We start from the raw sequence: 22,203 nt of genomic DNA, 5'->3' as shown, positions 1-22,203 counted from the left end.
ACCTTTAGTATAACTAAGGTTGTACTCATATTGATGTTTTAATGAATTTTTAACTTTTGAAGGTATTTTTGTGCGTTTAAAGGATTATGTACGAAATAGAGCATATCCCGAAAGCCCCATAGTGGAAGGATATATTGCTGAAGAATATTTGATATTTGTTTAAGATATCTTGAAAGTATAGAGACCGTTTTTAATCGATCTCAAAGAGATTATGATTATGTATACAAATTTTCTTATAAATTTTGGATAGGTTTATGTATTGTTTGTGATGTTATACAATTTTTATTATGTTTATGTTGGTGTTAGATTGGATTCTTTAAGCTGTAGATTACAATTTATGTTGCTAATATGTAAAAAAAAAAAAATTCATGTAAGCTTCTTCTACATGGTCTTGATCTATGAAGGCTGTGTATGCGCACGCGCATGTGGTAAATGTGGTGCAGGCCAACTCAAGTTCACAACAGAGGATTTGATCTTTGTTATATGTGTGTTATATGTGGTGCAGGTCTCCAAACCCTTTGCCTACTGCTTCAGAAACAACAATTGGGTCTGCTGCACCAAATACTAACCCACTTCCAAATCCTTGGAGCAGTGCTAGTAAGTTTTATTTGTTTCACTTGTTTATTTGATCTTTGTGTGCCTTAAATGATCACTTTGATATTTGAAGTTATTTCAACAGGAGGTGCACAAACAACTAACTCAAGATCAATTCCTGCCAATGGACTTGGTTTATCAGATTTGGAAAGGATTGCTGGTAGCATGGCAGATCTATCCCTCATAAATCAGATGATGCAAAACCCAGCCATGACACACATGATGCAGAACCTCCTCTCCAAATTCATGAATCAGGTAGTTGTTCCTCACAGTTTTTGAACTCTTAGCATGATCTGTCTGACATTGTGATTGTGGACTGCCATTAGATCTTAGCTCTCGGTCCCCAGCTCCATAGCTTGGTTGAATCAAATACCCAAATGAGAGAAATTTTGCAAAATCGAGAATCTATTCGCCAGCTTACTTATCCTGAGACACTGCAGGTAAATTCAATCTTGCAAGACTTGATAAACTCGTGTCCTGGTATAATCTGTTCTTTCTGTTTCTTGCTGCAACTCCTATCATTACGGCAAGCACACTTTTGTCCCAGCTTGGTCAGCAACAGTCAAGCCAGTAATCTTACCAAAAAAAAAAAAAAAAACAGTCAAGCTAGTAAGTCAGCATCTAAAAATGACATTTGTATTTTCCCCTTCACTCTTTTCCCGATCAAAGCCAGTAAAGTCAATTCCTTCTGTTCCCGATAAAAACGGCAAGTTTATTAGACAAAAAAGTTTCTCTGTTATATTCCTTCTTCTCTCAATGAGTTTATGGAAAGGAGATATAAGTACAAAGCTTAGACCCAATACTCCATCCAAACAACTTCTTCCTACGTATTGTTTGTGGATAATTAATCTAAGCTTGAAGTAACGAGATAAAACCACCTATAACCACTGCATAATACAACTCCCTTAACATTTACAACCTTCCTCATTTTTCTTTTTTTCGCAGCGCAGCGTGTTGGGGGGAGGTTTGGAGGGTTGGGCCATTGTTGTAATAAACTAAGTTTCCTTTCCAACATGAATTTGCAAAGCCTAATATGTTTGAGTTATTAAAGGTACTTCTATATAATTCATTTTTCTTGAACTGTCTAAGATCGACTCTCTACTTGTTCAATTATTTATAGGGACTTTAGCATGATTTCAGAGGTGCTTAAGGATTAGAAATAAACCATTTCCTACAATAACAGGGAACATATCATTCACTTCTATTGACAAACTAGAGTTCTATAAAAGGTCATTTTCTTTTGATTTGTTTATTTACCTTGTTTTCATTTTTCATTGAAGAGGAGGTATTACCACCCATTATTATTAATGATTAGAGTAGTTGGTTGACCAAGGTCAACTAGAAAAGGACAGTTTTAGGCTGGTAGTTTTATAGGTTTTACATATTTTCAGGTGTCGGTTATAGGTTTTCAGATGAAAAATTCAGAATAGCCTTACAGATTTACATGACTTCAGCAAACCAAAAATTGTTTGCAGCTGTCCAAAAAGCGAACCACATGCGATGAGAACAGCATCTTTAGTTTTTCTATTCGAAGGTTTCGGTCCTGGGGCAGCTACCAAAGCTGTTGAATCATTTTTTGAATACTGGATTTGTGCTTATCCTCAGTGATTGTAGACTAGCTTGTAAGTGTTTGAATAATTCTTGGAATCAGAGTCTTTGCTATTAGAGCTTCAAACTTGAACAGCCTTCTATGCCTTTCCTTCCAGATCAACCAACAGATGGTTGAGGCGATGGTGTCCCAGGATTGTCTGTGAATTCTTGTTGGAAGACGATTGCACCAGCTTTCCCAAAGGTCTTTGACGAAAGATGGGGTATCCAAAATGCCTGGCTTTTGAGTGATTCTCCACCAAATGGATTCAGCATTGGTGCAAGTGGTGAAAAGATGGCTTGTGGATTCTGGGTGTAAACAGCACATTGGACAAACATGAGATGTCCGAACATTCCTTCTTTGAAGAGTTTCTGTAGTAAGGATTTTGTTGTTTAGCAGCAACCAAGTGAAAATTTTAGTTTTTTCTGGAACAGGTATGCACCAAATTTTCTTTGCAAAGGTAGACCTGATACCGCCTTCGCTGAAGAATTGATAACATTTTCTAATAGAGAATTTTCTGCTTGCACTCCATTTCCAATTGGCGTTATCTGGTGTCTCCAAAAGGGTTATACTGATAGCATTTTTATTGAGACTTTGAAAGGTTTTCTCCATGTTCAAAGGTACATCTTCCCTGAAAGTCATCTCAATGTTCTGAATTCTTTTGAATTCATGAACAGACAGAAGTTGAGTGGAGGAAAGATGAAAAAGAACTGGGAATTTGGATTTCAGTGGCACACTTCCAAGCCATTGGTCATGCCAAAATGAGATATTGGTTCCATAGCCCAGATTAAAATAAATGCTTTGATGGAAGATCATGCTTATTTTCACCATATTTTTTCAGGCTATAGAGGCTTGTTTCAGAGCTCTTCTTTTCGTTCTGTTTGGCAGTCTATTGTGATAGTGTAGGCTGTAAATGAGGATCCTCTATATTGCACTATGTTCTTGGTAAAATCTCCACCATCATTTTTGTAACAGACACAAGTTCAGGAGCTTGAGATTTAAAACCCCTAGGCCCCCAAAGAGTTTTGGTCTGCGCACCTGTCTCCAATTGACTAGACAGTATATACCTTTGCAGTGGTCATCTCCCCTCCACAGAAAGCTCCTCCTTTTTCTGTCTATTTTGTCAATGACTTCTTGAGGGATTAGTAAGGAAGACATCCAATATATTGGTATACTACTGAGAACATGATTAACAAGAGTTAGATGACCCCCTAGAGATAAAACTTTATCTTTTCAAGCAGCCAGCCTCCTCTTAATCTTTTCTTCAAGAAATTTTCAGTCACTTATAGTTGATTTGCGATGGATAAATGAAAGTCCCAGATAAGTAGTGGGTAGTGTTGACAGCTTACAACCAATAATTTGCGCAATAATATCACTTTCTCCTTCTGAAGTTCCCAGGGTGAAGAGATTATTTTTTTTGAAATTGATGTTTAACCCTGATGCAAGCTCAAAAGAATAGAGAATAAATTTCAGAGTGGAGGCATGTTGTTGACTTGCATTGCACGAGAGGAGGGTGTCATCCGCATATTGAATGCATATAATTCTTTTGGTAATTTCATTTGTTCTGATCCCTGAGATGAGGTTGTTTGATGCCGCAAGATTAGTCAGTCGACTTAGAGCGTCTGCAGCCAATATGAAAAGCATGGGGGATAGCAGGTCACCCTGGCGTAACCCTCTTTTGATTTGAATCCAATGTGTCGGTTTTCCATTTATGAGGAAAGCCATCTTGGAAGAGTTCAGTAGATTTTCAATCCAGAATATCCACTTCGGGCCAAATCCTCTAAATTTTAGCAATGAGATAAGAAAGGACCAGTTGATTTTGTCAAATGTCTTTTCGAAGTCTATCTTCAAGACTAAGCCTTTCTGGTTAAATTTATAGCAGTGAGAAATGATCTCCATTGCAATTAGGTAACAGTCTAAAATTTGTCGACCCCTAATGAACGTTGCTTGAGAGTCCATCACGAGACAATTTAAAAATTTTGACAATTTGTTCGCTAGAGTTTTGGTAAAAATTTTGAGGATCCGTGAAGTAGACTAATAGGTCTATAGTCACTTACTTGTTTGCATTCAGATTTTTTTGGGACCAAAGTAGTGTAGGAGTAGTTCAATCTGTGCAGATCTGTTTTGTTGCTGTATACGTCTGAAAAAAATCTGATCAGATCTATCTTGTTTTCATTGCAGATGATAATCAAGCTGCTAACAACACTGCTTCGATTATGCTAAAGCAACAATAAAAATTTCAAATTCAAGCCTTCTTAAACCCAATGTACTGACCTTTTTCACTTATTTCACCAAAACTTTTATCAAACCAAAATTCAAGTACTTATGCATGCTGCACTTTCTTTTAGTGCAATTAGCACAGAACCACATATACTAACGAAAATAAGAGAAAAGAAGATATTTTTTCCCTAATCAAATACCTCAGCAGGAGCAATGCAGAGGACCCTCTTTGGGGTGTCCAACTCATGGATCAACCTCGCATCCTCAGAATCGTGCATCGAAATTCTCTCCTCCACCACCATGAAGAACTTCTCCAGTCCAACTTATGCATGGTTTTTGGTTTTGATTGGGAAAAGAAGGAAGAGAAAGAAAGGGGATTTGGATTCGTGTATCGGGTTTCGGGTTTCGACCTATAAACCCAGATCCATCAAGTCCAATCCTAGCCCATTAAGAACCAATTAAACCAAACCACGTTGAGCTGGTTCAAATTGATTTAGGGGATTTTGCATTTTAACCCTTATAATTCAATAAAGGTACTTTTCAATAGTTAACTAAACCAGACCATGTTGAGTTGATTTGGTTTAGGAGATTTTATAATTTAGCCCCTGATAAAGTCCATATTCAATTAAAGGCCCTTCTCTATAATTGGCTGAACCCGATTTAGGGATTTTTGCAATTTAGTCCCTAATAAAGTAATAAATTCAATAAAGATCCTTAAAATTGCATTTTGATTCCTATAATATAGTTTATTACATAAAGATCCTTGGATTATTATTTAGTCCTAGTAATAAACTTAATTACATAGAGATTTTTTGATAATTATGATAAGGTCCCTGTTATATAGTTTTATTGCAAATTTGCACGTTACATGATTGATTTATGTACTTTTTAATTTATTTATATGCAAATAAAGAATTACATATCTTTTATCATAATGATCATGATAAAGATAAAAACCATAATAAAGTCTTATATAGTTATTTGGATTATTCAATGTCATATTAAAGTTAGTAGATTTATTATATTCAGGAGTAACCGCAGCATCCTAGATATAGTAAAAATCATATAAAGTTAGTAGGTTTATTATATTCAGAAGTAGCCATAGCATCTTGGATATAGTAAAAATCATATAAAATAGTAGGTTTCTTATGTTTAGGAGTAGCCACAGCATTCTAGATATGATAAAAACCACATAAAGACTATAAATTAAAGTTAATGGTATAGAAATAAAATTGTAATTAAGTCAGAGAGATAATTAACTTTACCCATAGGGAGTGATCTTTTTTGTGATTTAATTGAAATAAAATGGTAATCTAGATATTAAGAATAGATTTTCTCTAGGCCCATAAGTATGAAAATCTTTTATTTTTGATATCTATATTGCTGTCTTATTAATAAAGTATTAGCATATTCTATGCATGATGCAACCTCTACCCACAAGAAGGTTAGAACTTACTATTGGAATAATATTGATTATTTCAGACTACAGTTTAATTAGTCTTATTATTTGATGATATTATGAGCATGTATTAGTTACGGCATTAATTCTCACTATTATTAATAATAGCATAGGAAAATTTCTCTTCTTAATGGATTGAGTTTCTTAGAATAAAGAGAGTAAAATAATGCTCACATTAGGATGGTCTGACCTTAACCTAATATTTTGAGTGGATAAATTTTCTCTACTTACGGATGAAAGTACATAAGAAAAGAAGAGCATTTTTGAAAAATATAAGCAATCTATTCGACTCACTTTGCATTATAAGAAATCTGACATGGCACATTAGGAGATACTTCCCTTCATGTTATAAAGTATGTATTTTTTTGGATGATGTAGAGCCAAATAAATAAGCTTTAATAAGGCAAAGATCAGCATCTGTGAGCATATTATAGAGATAAAAAATATTATAGCATAGTAATCTGATATTAAAATTTTATATCGAATATTCTTTGGTCCACTGTATTCTCACTTCTATTCCATCAGAGTATGATCTCTTTAGGATCTCCTATAAGTATGCACAATGAAGATTGGATAGTTAGTGAATTACTAACCAAATGTGTGTAAGTGAAGAAAAGATTGAGAGAAAGAGAAGATAGAGAGTGTGAACTTTGCTTCACATCAAGTTAGTGAAAAAGTAAATAAAGAAATAGTGTACCCAATGTGAAAGAGAAAAAGTATTTATTATGGCATTAGGTGAAGCCATTAATAAAGTTTTCAAATGCTTCTTCTGCATAAGAAAGGGATACTTAAGAAAAAACTACATGAAGTATGAACAATTGCTACAAAAGAAAATACCCTTTACTCTTGAGTGTGTTTTGAATCCAATTTAGTAAATATTCCTAATTCTACCTAGTACATTGACTCTAGTGTATTTGTACCCATTGCCAACAAATTATAGAGCTTCCTTTTAAGAAGGCTTCTAATTGAAAGTGAACAATATATTCTCATGAAAAATCAAGCACGTTCACTTATCAAGATAGTTGGATGCTATAGGATAGTCTTAAATCCTCAAGTAAAATTTTCTATTCTTTTGAAAATTTTTTATGTTATGGCATTAGAAAGAGGGGCATATCTCTAAAGAAAGAGTCATAAGACTAGTAAAGGATGGGATTATAAAATTATTAAACTTTACTGATTTTATAATTATGTATTGACTGCATAAAGAAAATACAGACATACATATTTAAGAAGGATGCCAGGTTGATTAAAAAAATTTTGGAAATCATTTACATTATTGTATACAAATCTTTTTTCCATACCTAATAGGTGAAAAATATTTCATCACACTCATGGATGACTATTCACAATATAAGTCTATACTTTTTGTTTGATAAGACTGATGAGTTTGAGGTCTTTAAAGAATTTAAAATAGAGATAGAGAGATAATCAGAAAAAATGATATGAGTAGTCAGATCTGATAGAAGTGATCGATAATATGGTAAATAAATAAAGAAGGAACAATGATCAGGATCATTAGCAAAATTTTTAAAAGAACATAACATTATATTATATAATGTTAAAGTATGCTAGATCAAAATGGTGTCACTAAAAGAAGGAATATGACGCTTAAAGAAGTGGTTCAAGTTATGATAAGTTATTTTACTTATCTATTTATTTATGGGGTGAGGCTATAAAGATAGTTACATATGTCTTGAATAAAGTCCCTACTACAGCAGTTCAAAAGAGTCCTCATGAGTTATAAATTGGTAGAAAACTTATTTTGAAATATATGTGTATATGGGGTTGTCCAGCTGAAGCCAAAATCCATAAGAAAAGGCTTTTGATCTCAGTACAATCAATGTTTTTTTTTATTGATTATCCAAAGAGATAAACCACAAATAGCAGAAACTATAAAGCTAGATTTTTAGAGAATGGCATGTTTAGTGGGAGTGGAGAATCTTAAGACATTATCTTTGAGGTAATATTGGGTTTGTAAAACAGATTAAAGTGATGATACCGATTGTTATTCCTAGGGATAATATTTAGGAGGGATTACAACTTTATCAAGTTTCACCCCATGAGATTTTCATTGCCAATGAAGTAACTATCTAACCACTGTCATAAGCGGATCAAGGGACAGCTCTCTAGAGATCTATTAGTATAAGATTATGTGGTATTTTTTATAGAAATGGATGAAAAAGATATGACCTTGAAACATTCTTACAAACCATAAAAGATGAGAACTTCTTATAATAGTTAGATGCCATAAAAGAAAGAGCTGGGCTCTATGGATATCAACCATGTCTGAAAATAAATTAACCTCCCTGAAGGATGTGACAAAATAAGTTGCTAATGAAAAGGTCAAATAGTATAAAGCCAAACTTGTGGCAAAGGGGTCTACATAAAAAGAAAGGCATTGATTATTCTTCTTTTAAAATTGTCATAGTCTTAGTAGCTCATTTTGGCTTAGAGCTATATCAGGTGGATGTAGGAACGGCTTTTCTTAATGATAATCTAAAGAAAAAGGTCTGTATGAAACAACCTGAGGATTTTTATGGTCAGTGGACAATTGCATATGGTTTGTAGATTAAAAAAATTTAATTATGGACTTATACTGACTTCCACATATTGGTATCTTATTTTAATGAGATAATTATATCCGAAGGTCAGTAGGAGTAAGTTAATATTCTGCTTGCCAATGTGATTTGGGTCCACTTAAAAAAACCAAATAATTTCTATTCCAAAATTTTAAGATATAAGATATAAGTGAAGCCACTTATATTGTCGGCATTCAGATTCAAAGAGATAGATCCTTTGGGCTACTTGAACTATCTTACAAGACTTATATCTATAGTACAAAATTTGGGATGGAAAATATTCTTTTGGGTGTGCTCATATTGTAAAGGGTGATAAATTCAATAAAGCTTAATATCCAAAAATTAAGATAAAGATAGAGGAAATAAGGTTCATAACTTATGCATCTAATGTTGGGAGCCTATGCACATGTTTATATGGGTCCAATTTTTGTTATGTTGCATCGATATTTTGACATTATTAACATGATCTAAGAGTGGAGCATAAGAAATCTGCAAAGAAAGTCGTATGTTACCTATAGGATATAAAAGTTTAGATGCTCACATACAGTCAGTCTGATCATCATGAGGTAATAGACTATAATTAAGATTCAAACTTTACTGAATGCATCAATAGTAGAAAGTCTATTATGGGTATATCTTTCTACTTGCAGGAGGTGCTATATTAGAGATGTATCTAACATAAGTTTTCGTTTATTACATGCACTATGAAAGCAAAGTACATAGCCTATGTGAGACTTTCTCACAAGCTTTAAGATTGTAGAATTTTATCACAGGACTTAGAATTGTTAACTCTATCAGCAGATCAATAAAAATATATTGTGATAATTTTACAGCAAGATTCTCCTATAATACAAAGAATACAGATGCATGCAAGTATATAGATATCAAATATTTTGCTCTTCGTAAAAGAATAAAGGACAACATAGTATCTGCGAAACATATTAAAGGAAAGTTGATAATTGTAGATCCACTAACTAAAGGAATCATTCTCAAAATTTTGTGTATTAGGTAGATCATATGTGATACAGCTTATTTTATGATATATATTGAATACTATGTATAAAGTCATCAAATTGAATTTTATAATAAAGTTTAATTTATTTTATGCTGATCAACTATTTACTATATGATATAAAGATGACCAAAGAACAGGCATAAGATTTCGTATATTCATAAAGTAAAGTTCTACAAAAAGAACTTGGTTATGAGGTGTCATAATATTATGTACATGGAAGATCGTATGTTGATTGATAACATATTTGCCATCATAATTCGCACTAATGATTATTTTATAATCAAATATAAAGTATGTATATCCTATAGAAGAATTAAGTTTTTTAAATGTGATCACATCAGTTTTCTAATTATCAGATCTAGATAAAATTTTATTAAAAGTTTTTGAAATATTTTAAATAATTAAAATGAAGATGCTTTGTTAGGTCGGACTAGGAGAATGTTGTGATTTCTCTAATTATATCCATCTGGATGTGGCCTACACTAACATGCATCAGAATTTATTTTACATATTTTAATTGATCTGGATTCTGACTAAAGATAAACTTTCGATTAAGTGATAGAGATTGAAGGAAAAATTGGTTTTTTCCTTGTAGGATCTTCCAGATCTAATGAGATCTAGGGCAGAATATTTAAAAAAAAATTATTCTATGATATTTTAGATCTAAGATCTATTAGATCTAATTCCTATTATCTGATATTAAATCTGAAAATATGAGGAATAGAGAAATACCTCTAGGGTAACTAGATTACCCTGTAGATGATCGCAGCAATGCCCGAGGTTCTAAAATAGCCATGCAGTCGTCTGGCCTCTATCGGTATCCACTCAAGTAGGATCTGGATCATCTTCTCCTCACAAATCTTTGCTCCAAAAATTAGATCTGGACCTGATCTGGAAGATCTTTAAAAGATCTTCTGAAGCTGGAGCAGTAGCTTCTCGATAAATCTCTACAGCCTTCTAATCAAAGAGCCACCACGCCTTAGACAAGCACTAGATGGATGCCCAACCTCTTGGACGTGAAGAGGAGAGGGAGAGGAGCAAAGGGGGTGTAGAGAAGTGGAGGGGTTTTAGGCTTTTGCTGGGTATTGCACAGAGTCTCTTAACCCTAGGCACAGACAGGGTTTAAATAGACCCTGCTGCGCCATGCAGTGCCACATCATTCGATCAATCAAAAAATTTTAATTAATTCTAAAAAAATTTTGATTGGTGGAGTGATATTATCTGATCATATCAAATAAAAATCCCTACAATCCCTCCTACTATTGGCACCAACATTGGATAAGCACAGTGAGATTGGTGCCCCACAGTCCAAGTTGATCAAGGGATCAGAGTCCTCATCTCATGGGACTCTATCCTTATCCACTTGGGGTGCACGCCCAATCTGAATATGGTGCCCACTTTGAGGTCCAATTTAGTAGGTGGACACTCCACTAAAACTATCCAATGACCTCTTGCCAAGTGGCCTTCAGTCCAAGGTCCATGGGTCAACGTTTGACCAATGTCCTAAAATGAAAATGGTAGGTGACAGGAATTAGCAGGTGTTGTCTTAAATTTATCTCATGAATTAAGATAAGTCCTTTCTAAGCTGGACTGGCTCCAGTCAGACTGTGAGAAATCTTCTCAAGGTTCTCTGAGTGAGTCAAATCACATTTAGCTCAGTCGAGATAGAAAATATTATACGAGGAGAAAGTTAGGCTCAATCGTGTGCTAGCATGATTTCTTTGAACCTAATTGGATCTAATCCAAATCAATCGAACTGGGCTAGCTCAATTGATGACATCCAGATCCTAACTCTTGTTTGTGTGACCCAGTTAGGTTCATTTTCGTATGGTAATGAGACATGTCGTGATCTCATCATCGACATCATCGAAACTCCTTTCGATGGACCAGAACTCTTCTGATTCAGACAATTAAAATGATCGATCATCAAGATCATTCTAATTGCTCCCAAAATCCATCAGTAATATCTAGCAGTATATGGTGGCAACCCATCAGAAATGAAGACGAATCTCTCGATGTAACTACCTGTGTGATTGAGTTCTTCTATCATGAGTCCCGACTGAATTAGGGTTAAGGTGAACTCGTCAAACCCAACATCAGTCATATGAATCAATCAATCAATCCGAGTCTGATGTGAAACCTCAATGGAAAACTCTTTTCCATTATTTCACTCTGCCATGGCCATGGGCTTAAGGACTCGATCTTTCGATCATCATAGGACTACTCTCATCTACCAAGATTGATAGATCCCATCTTAGTGCGACTTGGTTCCTACAATGAATATGCTACAGCCAACATATACCTCAGGGTTCTGAATGGCTAGAAGATCGAGTTATGGTGTAGTCAAACTATAACACACTCAAAGTGAACTGTCGATGCACCTCAGGTCAAAGAACTAGACACACAGCTGCAGCATCAATCTAGTCATCGATGAGAAGGTAGATTTTCTTATGACTGCTCGAGGTGGTCACACTCAGTACTCTCATTCTCAACGAATACCTGTACTCTCACTCTGGTATCTCTACACCATAGACTCAAGACACATCTACCCTAAGAAAATGATCGTACACCAACCTTCCAGATCGATCATCATCTTCATGATGATCCTATGGTCAGGAGCTGTTTATGAGTTAGTTATGTAAATTCATGCCTTAAATTTTCAACTCTTGAAAATATGAATTAACAATCCTACTAACTCAAAGGATGTATCACAGACATAATGTATACAATGTGATAGTAGAATAACCCTTTTATTCATTTATAGTTAAAATTATAAATTTGCCCTTACATTTGTACAAAAATGTATCAGCCAATCTGGCATCTAGCGTACACATCTAACAAACTCCCACTTGACCTAATACCAATTGGCTACATATCTAAGTCTCATCTTCTCAAAGTGGGCTTCAATTTTCTGCTGGCCTAATGACTTTGTCAGTGGGTCTGCCACATTGTCTGTGGAGTCGACTCTCTTAACCTCGACATAACCTTTTTCGAGGTAATCATGGATCAGATGGAATCACCACTCGATATGCTTGGACTTCTGGTGAGATCTTGGCTCCTTAGCTAGGGCTATGGTGCCATTATTGTCGCAGTAAAGAGAGATGACATCTGATGACATCACTCCAAGCTCTGCGGCAAACTTCTTGTACCAGAATGCTTCCTTCGCAGCTTTCGATGCAGTAATATACTCTACCTCCATAGTGAAATCAGCAATCACCGTCTGCTTGGAACTCTTTCAGCTAACTGCACCACCATTGCAAATGAACAGACTCTCAGATGTCAACTTTCGATCATCTATATCAGACATAAAGTCTGAGTCTGTAAATCTCTGAACCTAGAGTTCTCCATTTTCAAAGACTAAAAACATATCCTTAGTCCTTCTCAAGTACTTAAAGATACATTTCACAGAAGTCCAGTGCTCTTCGTCTGGATTCGACTGATATCTGCTTGTGACACTCACAGCATGGGCTATATCAGGTCGTGTACATAGCATGGCATACATGAGGCTTCCTATTACCGAAGCATAAGAGATCTTGCTCATACGTTCAATCTCCTCAGGTGTGCTAGGGCACATCTTCTTGGAGAGATGAATGCCATGTCTAAAAGGTACTAAATCTCTTTTGGAGTTTTTCATGCTAAACCTTTTTAGCACCTCCTCTATGTACATCTTCTGTGAAAGTCCCAGCATCCTATTTGGTCTATCTCTATAGACCTTAATACCCAGTATAAAGGATGCCTCTCCTAGATCTTTCATAGAGAACTTCTTAGACAACCATATTTTGACTGAGGTCAACATAAAAATATCATTCCCAATTAGGAGGATGTCATCTATGTATAGTACGAGGAAGACAACTGTGCTCCCACTGACCTTCTTGAACACACATGGTTCCTCCTCATTCTTGATGAAACCAAACATTTTGATCACATCATTGAAATGAGTATTCCAGCTCTGAGATGCTTGCTTAAGTCCATAAATGGACCTTTGCAGCTTGCAGATCTTGTGATCATTATCACTGGATGTGAAACCAAGCGACTGTTCCATATAGATATCTTCCTTAAGATATCCATTTAAGAACATCATTTTCACGTCCATCTGCCATATTTCATAATCGAAATAGGCTGCAACAGCAAGCAATGTGCGGATGGATTTTAGCATAGCTACGGACGAGAAGGTATCCTGATAGTCAATGCCTTCGCGCTGATTATAACCTTTCGCTATGAGCCTAGCCTTGAATGTCTCCACATTTTCATCTGCACCTATCTTTCTCTTGAAGATCCATTTACATCTAATAGGTACAATACCTTCAGGTGGATCTACCAAGGTCCAGACTTGGTTTGAGTGCATCGAGTAAATTTTTGATCTCATTGCCTCTAACCATTTCTTGGAGTCGATATCTGATATCGCCTCGTCATAGATCTTGGGGTCATCACCATGAGCCCCATTTTCCATGAGGAATATTTCCTCTACTTCCTCTTGTATAGTACCTAAGTATCTTTCAAGAGGATGAAAAATCCTAGTTGATCTACGAGGTGGAAGAGGTTGTGTTAGGACTGATTCTAATTGATTTGGTTCCTCAGATTCCTTAGCTCGTTGCTCTTAGGAGACATTCTCCTTGAGTTTAATTATTCTTCCGATGCCACCATCTTGAATAAACTATTTTTTAAGAAAAATAGCATGTCGATTCACAATCACATTGTGATCTTCCAGAATATAAAAATAGTATCCTAATGACTCTTTAGGATATCCTATGAACCGAGCTCGAAAAGATCTGAACTCTAACTTGTCCGCCTGCTGTCTCTTGACATGAGCCGGACAACCCCAAATTCTGAGATGACTCAGACTTGGCTTCTTACCATGCCATATCTCATACGGTGTGGTAGGAACAGTTTTAGAGGAAACTCTATTCAATACATATATTACTGTCATGAGACAATGTCCCCAAAGAAACTCAGGGAGGTCCGTAAAGCTCATCATGGAACGGACCATATCTAATAGGGTCCGGTTCCTCCATTCTGAAACTCCGTTGAGTTATGGCGTTCCAGGTGAAGTCCATTGAGAGACTATGCCATTGTCCTTAAGATAGTCTAGGAACTTCCGACTAAGGTATTCACCTCCTCGATCTGATCGAAGAACCTTAATGGGCTTTTCTGTTTGTTTTTCTACCTCATGTCTGAATTCTTTGAACTTTTCAAAGGCTTCAGACTTATGTTTCATTAGAAATATATATTCGTACCTAGACACATCATCGGTGAAGATAATGAAGTAGATATAGTTGCCTCTAACCGGCACATCAAATGGACCGCATACATCTGTATGTACTAGGGCAAATAGGTCTGTGGCCCTTTCCCCATGTCCTGTAAAAGGGAGCTTGGTCATTTTGTCTTGAAGGCGTGATTCACAAACTGGATATGACTCGAAAGTCAACAGACTCAATAGCCCAGATTTCTCCAATTTGTTAACCCTATCTTCCGCTATATGACCTAGCCTTAGGTGCCACAGATACCTATCATTTAGACTATCTCTAGACCTTTTAATTCCTATGGCATTCACATTTTGCTCAATATTAAATACAGATACATCAATATGTAGCTAATAGAGACCATTAATAAGAAAATCATTTATAACTTTATTATTTTTATAAAATATGTTACAATAGTTCTTATGAAAGCTAATCACATAGCCTTCTTGTGCTAAACATGAAACAGAAATCAAATTCTTGCTTGCTGCAGGCACATAATAACAATCTCTAAGAATTAAATCTAGTCCTAACGATAATCGCAGAGGGTAGATTTTCATGGCCACAGCAGCAACTCTTGCTCCATTCCTGATGCGTAGGATCATATCCCCATCCCTCAGTCTCCTGCTCTCCTCAAGATCCTGCATAGAAGTACACAAATAAGCACTAGAACCAGAGTCAAGTATCCAACTGGATGCAGAGAAAATCGTAAGATTAGATTCTATAATGAACATTCCTCCAGAAGGACCATCCTTCTTGTTCTTCAGGGTGGCCAGGTACTGAGGATAGTCTCGCTTCCAATGGCCGTCTGAATTACAGCGAAAATATTTTTTCTTTTCAGCAGCCTTCTTCTTCGGTTCCGTCTTCTTCTTCTCATCCACCTTCTGCTTCTTCGCAGACTTCTTCTTCTTTCCAAAAGACTTTCTCTTGGAAGAAGTCTGCTCCACAGTAAGGACTGAGCCTTTTGAACCTTTCAGAAAAAGCTCAGCCGTAACCAACATGTTTATTAACTCAGCTAAGGTACACTGCATCTTATGCATATAAAAGTTCATGATGAACTGATCATATGCATCAGACAAGGACTGAAGGATCACATCAATCTGAAAATCCTTATCTAAGATGACACCGAGCTTCTCAAGCTCCTCAAGGTCCTTGATCATTGTCAAACAATGATCTTGGACTGACTACCCATCACGCATTTTAGCCTTAAAAAGTCTTTGGCAGACTTGATACTTGGCTGCACAACTTTGTTCACCAAACAACTCTTGTAGGTGAGCCAACATTTGGTGGGTAGTCATAATATTCTCATGCTGGCACTGTAAGTCATCAGACATGGCACCCAACATGTAGTACCTGGTTTTGTTATCGTCATCCATCCACTTTTTCAGAGATGCTCTCTGTTCAGCAGTCAGACGTACTGACATGACAGGTGGATCCTGGTCCAAGACATGAGTCAGTTTCTCGAAACTCAGAATAATTCTGTAGTTTCTCAATCAATCCTTGAAATTGGATCCAATCAATCTGTGGGTGTCTAGTATTTTGGTCAAGGGATTGAACGCAGACATATTTTCTGTAGAGAGTCAAGAGTTTCTAGTTAGATTTTGTAATCAGACTTAACCAATTTATTTAGAATTTTTTTTTTTAAAATAAATTAGGCTCCCACTATTTTCTCAGATCCCTACACTCCTTAAGTAGAGATGTGAAAATCTCCATGATTAGTGATTTCTAGTGGGTGGTGCGGTCTCACCGACTGGCTCACCACCTCACCTAACAGTTATTGGTGATGGGTCAACCGATGAGTGGACAACTCTTGTCCAATGATTCTCTAATCATGGTGCACCCAAAACTTGGTCTCTAATTCATGAAGCTCACCGTACCCGAAATATTGCTCCAATCCTTAGTTAAGTCAAACTCACCATTTGCATGAACTAGATTTCTGATTGGGTCCCTCATCGTATCCAAAATATTGAGCACAACCCATCCTCTAATCCGTAGCATCCAATGCCTAATGGACATGGTTGCGTCTTCCCGATGCAACTGAGCCACTATAACCAGCCGAAAACAATCAACCTCGGGAAGGGCCCGCAGATCCACAATGGTGGAAGACCTTAGACTTAATATTTTCTTAGGGAGATTTGATTTAGGTCTCATTAAACTTGACTTGACATAGTCATAATAATTATGACTAACCTAGTAACATGGGTTAGCTCGAATTGTTAGCCACCTCAAATCAGAACTGGATCGACACATATGGCCAAGTAAGTGAGACCGATGGAAGGGATATGCCATTAACTTGACAAGAATGCATTCAAGTCAAGTAGCTCCCAATTAAAAATCAGTCGATCGCATCTGCCTAACTTATCTTAGACACCAAATTATCGAACCAGAATCAATTGGGTTAGCCTACAATCCAGGCTCTAACCACTGAGCTAAATTAGGTCTTAACTTGATCGAGTCACATATGAATGTGATTCAACCTTGATCTAGACTTAATCCTATTAGGCTGGTCAATTATTAGCTTTCATGATCCCACCTAACCAACTTTTGATTCGGTTTGATCAACCGCTAGACCTAATTGAGCTACCCAAGCCCGAACCCAATTTTATGAAAATGGCTTAGATCTGAAATTCTTAATTTTAGACCTAATTTGATTTTATAAGCTTAATTCATTAATTAAGTCTTGGGTTCATAAATAAAACATGTAAAATAAATCCTAGGATTTCAAGTTCTAGGATTTTACAGAAAAGTAAATTTTAATTTTTGATTAAGGATGAACGCGCAGCACCCCTACATGCCATAAGAACACCCCATTGAATGGGAGGAGAGGGTCTTAAACCCTACTTTATTCTTATGATCGGACGGCCATGAGGAATACCTTAATTAAAAATATTAATTTAACTACAAAACTAGTTAGATCTAAGTTACATATCACATATATAATTTCAGATCTAACTTATACATGCTTTGCATACATCTCATGTATTAAAATCTGATCTAATTAGCATGCTTTCAGATTTGATACATCACATATAATATCTGAAAAATAAGATTTAAATTGAACTATTCAATATAAAATCTATTCTAGACAGTTACTAGAATAATTCTACAACTAGTCTAGACATGCAACAGATCAATCTTATGAATTAATTAAAATTTTATTTTCTATTTTTTGATCTGAATATAATATTTATAACATAAAAAAATAGAGAATAAATTAGATCTAATTTATATTTTAATCACATTAAAACATAAAACTATAAGACTATTCATAGATCAAACTACTCCTAGTCTAGTCATGCATCTCATACATGTTAGATCTACTTAGATTTAATTTTAAATTTTTTTGATTTCAAATCCTATCACATCTGATGTGATATCTGAAATCCATTAATATCAGATAAATAAAAATCAAAATTAGATCTAAATTAGATCTGAAATAGAGCCATCAACCTGGCTCTGATACCAGTTAAAGGAAAAATCGACTTTTTCTTTGTAGGATCTTGTAGATCTAATGAGATCTGGGGTGGAATATTTCAAAAAAAATTATCCTACGATATTTTAGATCTAAAATTTATTAGATCTAATTCTTATTATCTGATATTAAATCTAAAATTAAATCTGAAAATATGAGGAATAGAGAAATACCTCTAGGGTAACTAGATTACCCTGTAGATGAACGCAGCAATACTCGAGGTTCTAAAATAGCCACGCAGTCATCTGGCCTCTACTAGTATCCACTTGAGTAGGATCTGGATCATCTTCTCCTCATGAATCTTTGCTCCAAAAATCAGATCTGGATCTGATTTGAAAGATCTTCAAAAGATCTTCTGAAGCTGGAGCAGCAGCTTCTCGACAAATCTCTGCAGCCTTCTAATCAAAAAGCCACCACACCTTGGACAAGCACCAGATGGATGCCCAACCTCTTGGACGTGAAGAGGGAAGGGAGAGGAGCAGAGGGGGCATAGAGAAGTGGAGGGGTTTCAGGCTTTTGCTGGGTATTGCACAGAGTCTCTTAACCCTAGGTGCAGACAGGGTTAAATAGACCATGCTGCGCCATGCAGTGACACATCATTCGACCAATCAGAAAATTTTAATTAATTCTGAAAAAAAATTTATTGATGGAGTGATATCATCTGATCATATCAGATGAGAATCCCCACAATCCCTCCTACTATTGGTGCCAACACTGGATAAGCACAGTGAGATTGGCGCCCCACAGTCCAAGTTGATCAAGGGATCAGAGTCCTCATCTTATGGGACTCTATCCTTATCCACTTGGGGCGCACGTCCAATCTGAATATGGCACATACTTTGAGGCCCAATTTAGCAGGTAGACACTCCACTAAAACTCTCCAATGACCTCTTGCCAAGTGGCCTTCAGTCCAAGGTCCATGGGTCAACGTTTGATCAATGTCCTAAAATAGAAATGGCAGATGACAGGAATTAGCAGGTGTTGTATTAAATTCATCTCATGAATTAAGACAAGTCCTTTCTGAGCTGGACTGGCTCCAGTCAGACTGTGAGAAACCTTCTCAAGGTTCTCTGGATGAGTCAAATCACATTTGGCTCAGTCGAGATAGAAAAGATTACACGAGGAGAAAGTTAGGCTCAATCGTGTGCTAGCACGATTTTCTTGAATCTAATTGGATCTAATCCAAATCAATCAAACTGGACTAGCTCAATTGATGATATCCAAACCCTAACTCTTATTTGTGTGACCCAGTTAGGTTCATTTCCGTATGGTAATGAGACATATCATGATCTCATCATCGACATCATCGAAACTCCTTTCGATGGATCAGAACTCTTCTGCTTCAGACAATTAGAATGATCGATCATCAAGATTATTCTAATTGCTCCCAAAATTCACCAGTGACACCTAGCAGTATATGGTGGCAACCCATCAGAAATGAAGAAAACCTCTCAGTGCAGCTACCTGTGTGATTGAGTTCTTCTATCATGAGTCCCGACTGAATTAGGATTAAGGTGAACTCGTCAAACCCAACATCAGTCATATGAATCAATCGATCGATCCGAGTTCGATGTGAAATCTCAATAGAAAACTCTTTTTCATTATTTCACTCTGCCATGGCCATGGGCTTAAGGACTTGATCTTTCGATCATCATAGGACTACTCTCATCTACCAAGGTTGATAATCTCATCTTGGTGCGACTTGGTTCCTACAATGAATATGCTACAGCCAACATACACCTCAGGATTCCGAATGGCTAGGAGATCGAGTTATGGTGTAGTCAAACTATAACACACTCAAGGTGAACTGTCGATGCACCTTAGGTCAAAGAACTAGACACACAGCTGCAGCATCGAGCTAGTCATCAACAAGAAAATAGATTTTCTTATGACTGCTCGAGGTGGTCACGCTCAGTACTCTCGTTCTCAATGAATACCTGTACTCTCGCTCCGGTGTCTCTACACCGTAGACTCAAAACATATCTACCCTAAGAAAGCGATCGTACACCAACCTTCCGGATCGATCATCATCCTCATGATGATCCTATGGTCAGGAGCTGTTTATGAGTTAGTTATGTAAATTCATACCTTAAATTTTCAACTTTTGAAAATATGAATTAATATTCCTACTAACTCAAAGGATGTATCACAGACATAATGTACACAATATGATAGTAGAATAACCCTTTCATTCATTTATAGTTAAAATTATAAATTTGCCCTTACATTTGTATAGGAATGTGTCAGCCAATCTGACATCTAGGGCACACATCTAACAGAGATATATTAGATGGTTTGATAAAGTTAAGCTCAACATAACTATTGTGGATAAAGTTTAGTTTTCAGTTTTTGTGATTGATTCAGATACTGTCTCTGATCGATGAGACACGTTATAAAAGGACTTCTATGGATTTACTCCCCTATCTATCTGAGAGCTTGTGAGATCTTTTTGACCGGTAATACTCAGATTAGGATCAGAGAAACCAAGGCGCTGCTCGTTAACAACGAGGGAGCATCCAAGATTGATTTTCTTGTGATTGTAGATTGTAGATAGTTGCAGTTCTTTGATCGTTGATTCATCTGGGACTTGAATAACAATGGCTAGAGGTACGATAGTTTTCCACATTAAAGATTAAGATTTCCTACGGAGCCTCCTCTCCAACCCTCAATTCATGAATCAGGTAGTTGTTCCTCACAGTTTTTGAACTCTTAGCATGATCTGTCTGACACTGTGATTGTTGACAGCCATTAGATCTTAGCTCTCAGTACCCCAGCTCTGTAGCTTGGTTGAATCAAATACCCAAATGAGAGAAATTTTGCAAAATCCAGAATCTATTCGCCAGCTTACTTATCCTGAGACACTGCAGGTAAATTCAATCTCGCAAGACTTGATAAACTCATGTCCTGGTATATAATCTGTTCTTTCTGTTTCTTGCTGCAACTCCTATCATCACGGCAAGCACTTTTGTCCCAGCTTGGTCAGCAACAGTCAAGCCAGAAAGTCAGCATCTAAAAATGACATTTGTATTTTCCTCTTCACTCTTTTTATCTGCTGTCTTATTGATCTTTTGATTCTGCCTTCTATTAAGAGTGTTAAACATGGTGGTCTTGTAGATGGCAAAATCACTGTAATGTTGGTTTCATTTTTATGGTTAATAATTTGCTTTTTAATTTCATTCCGTCAATTTTTTCATGAAAGGAATTCCTTATGTAAGAGAGGGCCCATTCTTAATCCATTATTTTGAGATAATACAAAATTTGTCATGATCCCTAGACTGGATAGCATCCTGGTTTTGAATTCTTGTGCTAGCTTTTTCTTGTTTCCCTAATTTCTCTAAGACCTGATCAATTGCTGTCTATGCTATCAAATTGCAGGGAACGTAACCAGGAAGGTGGTGGCGCAGGTAATTAAAAATGTTAACTCATCATTTGCCTGATGTTTGCGAGTTGCATTGATTTGATCATATGCCCTGAAATTCTGTTGATGCATCTTTGTAAAGACGGCACTGGTTGGTTCCTTACTATAGTTCAATATTTATTTCAGCTTGTGGAAATCCTTTTAACTTGCTGATGCCACAGTGTAGTCATAGACCAAACCTCCTGTGGCTCCATTCTCAAACTGGACTGTGGTCTAATGGTTTTCTCTTGACAATTGAATTTTTATCATGTCGCCTTGCTACAGGCACGCCAAACAGCACTGGGCTGGATTTTTTTGATGAACTTGTTTGGTGGACTTGGAGGGGCCGGCGATCTCGGTGTTCCTAATACCTCTGATGGTTAAATATTTGAAACAAGCTAATGATTAAGTCTTCCTTCATGATGCTGGACCTGTGGTATTTTGTTCTCTAATCATATATTGCTTGTGATGTTATACAGTCTTTATTACGTTTATGTTGGTGTTTGAATTTTGATATAAATTTTAGACAGATATATATATTATTACACAAATTATCTTTGAATTTTATCTTTTTATTTTTTTTCAAATTTAGTAAATATCGATACTTTTAAGCGTCAGCAATGTTTTAGGAACTGCCAACGC

General features: G+C 36.2%; 1 long non-coding RNA gene across 1 annotated transcript; it reads left to right on the top strand.

Annotated features, from left to right (window-relative positions):
- Nucleotides 1-1,127: 1,127 nt before the first annotated feature.
- LOC109506016 (uncharacterized) lies at nt 1,128-21,894 on the top strand. Its single transcript, XR_002164944.2, has 3 exons — nt 1,128-1,164; nt 21,540-21,568; nt 21,847-21,894. It is a non-coding gene; the product is annotated as an uncharacterized lncRNA (long non-coding RNA).
- Nucleotides 21,895-22,203: the final 309 nt, after the last annotated feature.

This window comes from Elaeis guineensis, chromosome 6, assembly GCF_000442705.2.
Source record: "Elaeis guineensis isolate ETL-2024a chromosome 6, EG11, whole genome shotgun sequence".
NCBI lineage: Eukaryota > Viridiplantae > Streptophyta > Magnoliopsida > Arecales > Arecaceae > Elaeis > Elaeis guineensis.
The sequence above is the reverse complement of the archived record's forward strand: the minus strand, read 5'-3'. Positions and strand labels throughout refer to the sequence as shown.